The sequence below is a fragment of the Grammomys surdaster genome, unplaced genomic scaffold, assembly GCF_004785775.1.
Source record: "Grammomys surdaster isolate TR1022 unplaced genomic scaffold, NIH_TR_1.0 126898, whole genome shotgun sequence".
NCBI lineage: Eukaryota > Metazoa > Chordata > Mammalia > Rodentia > Muridae > Grammomys > Grammomys surdaster.
This window is the reverse complement of record NW_021621684.1, coordinates 1-3,126: the sequence shown is the minus strand read 5'-3', so window position 1 is coordinate 3,126 and position 3,126 is coordinate 1. Positions and strand designations below refer to the sequence as shown.

Below are 3,126 nucleotides of genomic sequence, written 5' to 3'. Positions count from 1 at the left end.
CACCACCCAGGAGGAGATAACTATAACAGAGTACACACTATGTTGTTATCACACAAGTAGCTGTGAGGACAAGAGAATGTTCTATAACCAGGAAATGACAACCAAATCGTACTGTTTAAGTTATCTACCCACTGAATGGTTTAAATGAAAAACAGAAAAATGCTTAAAAATTGTAAGATAGGAAATAATTAAATGTTTAAAAACTATTCCCCATCAAAGCTGTAAAAACCTGGTAACTGTTTTCAGGCAAATCAAAGTGATGAAACCTTCAAGAACATCCTAATCATGTTCAGTATCTTGTGACAAAAACTGAAAATGATATAAAGATATTTATTATACAAGTGTCAACAAGGACATCCCCAAAATAATGAAAGATGCATGTTTATTTCTACAAAAGCAATGTATGATACAGAACATAAAGGAACAATTTAAAGATTTACCTATTAAAATATACAGATTCTGACTGAAGAGTAATAGGGTATTTAAAAAAAGATGACAAAGGATGTTAATCTTTTTTTATTATTATCATTTTTACATATTTTGGAACCTCACATAATTTTGATAAATAACTCTTACAAAATTATCCAAAAAGTACAAGAATGTCTGGTAAACAAACAGTCTGTATTTTCCAAAAAGAATTTTTACAACATGCAATTCTTAAGGCAGCATCCTCTTTACAAGGTAATCCTTTTACTCATCAAGAAATCTTCTGCTGCAAAGAATAGGCTAAGCAAGCCTGGCTTCTTCCATTAACGCCTTTTGTCTTTCCTGTCTGATTTTAGGTCTCTTTCACTTCTTGAAGATCTCTTGCCTGATCGACTACTCTCTGATATAGACCTTTTTCTGTCAGATCGGGAATTCTTATCCTTTGATCCTTTTGTATCTCTACTACTATCACCTTTTGAAGACTTGTGACTTCTTTCTAGTCCTGAAGTGTCCCTCCGCTTCCGGTCCACGCTCCTTCTGTGCTTTCTATCTCGGTTATGTCCTCGGCCCCTACTGCGACTCCTACTCTCACTGCTACTGCTAGTGCTGCTGCTGCTGTCTCTGCTGCTGCTCCCACTCGTGCTGGAGCTGCTACTGGAGCTGCTTCGACTACGAACTACTGCTGCCACTGCTGGAGCTGCTCCCACTGCTGCTACTAGTAGAGCTGCTACTGGAACTACTGCTGCTGCTGCTCCGACTTCTACTCTTGCTTGTTTTATTTCTTGCTCGCCCCCTGCTTCTGCTCCTAGTCTTATTTTTGCTTTTGTTTTCTGAATGAACTGTCAAGACTGGGTCTACAGGCACCTCAGGGATTTTTATAGACTCTATAGGAAAATCCTTCCGCTCAGGTAGTAGATTCCCTTGCTCCTGAATAACCTGAGGTGGAGGCTGCAAAACAGCTAACGGCACAGTCTCAGGCTGACAGAGAGGCTGGGACTGGAGTACAGGTTGGGGTTGAGAGTGGGGCTGAGAATGGGGCTGGCTCTGGGGCAGGGGCTGAGGTGGGGGCCGAGGCTGAGCCATAGGCTCAGGATGGGGCTCAGGTTCTTTATCTTCTTTTTCCTCTTTTTCCTCAGACTCCTTTTCCACTTCCAGAGAATTAATATTCTCTTTTCCAGGAGAAAGAGATTTACATTCTTTATCTGGCTCAACATCAAATTCCATCTCTGGCTCCAATTCTTTGCTAGTTTCATTTTCTGAAGGTTCTATACTTTCAACTTGATTAGTTTCCATTACTTCCTGCTCAGCAATTACATTTTTGACACTTTCAACCATCTCTAACACATCCATAACTTCTTCTGGCTGACTATCCTGCTGCTTCTCTGTTGGGAGCCACAGCAAGTGCAAGCAAAGTCCCCCATCGCTAGGTGGCGCTGTTGCCATAATTCTTCCTAGTAAACCAGTATACTGCGCATGTGCCATGGTAAAGCCCGCCAAGTTAAGCCCTTCCCACGGCGTTTGGCGCGCTACAAGTGAACAGCCAATCAGGGGGTGAATACCCCGCTCTGGGGTATATAAGCAGTGCTTTTCCACGCCGCCTTCGTCTTCTTGGTCTTCTACCACCATTTTGGTTTAGGGAAATAAACGTGTTTCTACGGAAGGATTCTGGTGTGTATGTGTGTGTGCGTGTGTGTATGTTTTTTGCCGGCGAGACCATTACGCGCGCGCCCCGCACACTTCTCACCTTCTCTTACCTCAGTTTCCTCCTCCATCTTAGCCTCCACTTCCTGCTTTTGTTCCTCCTCCTCCTGTTCTTTTTCTGCATCACTATGAGCTACGCCTGCTTCCTTCTCCTCTTCCTCCACTGCCTCCTCTATCTCTACATCATTGTGCTGATTACCTGTCTCCTCCAACTCTTCCTCTCGCTGAGCCACCTTACCCTCTTCTTGTTCCGCCTTCTGTTCTTCATTACGCACCACCTGATGCTCTTTTTCCTTCATTGATTGTCTTCTAGGCCTAGCCTCCATTTTATTTATTTGTTCTGCAAATTCGATGCGTCTACCTTCAAATAAAGCATTCATTTTTCTCTGTGACTCTTCTATTAGTTTTTGGGTAGCTGAACACATTCTTCCAGGAATATAGAACAAATGGGGCTTTGTCTTGGTTCTTATATACTTAATTATCTTGGCATTATGCTCATTCCATTCTTCTTGCAGCTGTGCAAGCTCAACCCTCTGTTCCAGAAGCCGCAGTTTTGTCTGTTTAGCACGTCTCTCCTCAAACAGTTCTCTCCTCTCATTTTCAACCTGCTTTCTCTCTTCTTCAGCCTGAACTTCAAGTTTTTGTTCAATTTCTTGGCGTCTCTTTTGCTGTTCAGTAGCAACAGTAGATTCTTGCTTAAATTTTTGAAGGGTACCCATCAACAAGCCAAATATTCGCCGGTTCCTTTGCTTTCCCTTTTCATCCATGTTTTGATCCTGGATAAGGTCTCTACGTGTGCGTTCTTTGGAGGTAGCTACAACGGAAGATTGCAGTGCTGGCTTTTTAACATCATCGTCTTCTGGGTCGCTTTCCTGGCGTGATTCTCTTCTTGTCCGACGCTCCCCACCCAGCCTACTGACTGCCCCTTCCAGGTCTCTCTGTTTGGCTGGGGGTCCTCCTCCACTATCTGAGAATCCACGCCTTAGCAATAAACTACCT

At 43.2% G+C, this 3,126-nt stretch overlaps 1 pseudogene; it reads right to left on the bottom strand.

Moving 5' to 3' along the window:
* Window positions 1-600: 600 nt before the first annotated feature.
* Window positions 601-3,122, bottom strand: LOC114615544 (annotated as a pseudogene).
* Between the last annotated feature and the right edge of the window lie 4 nt (window positions 3,123-3,126).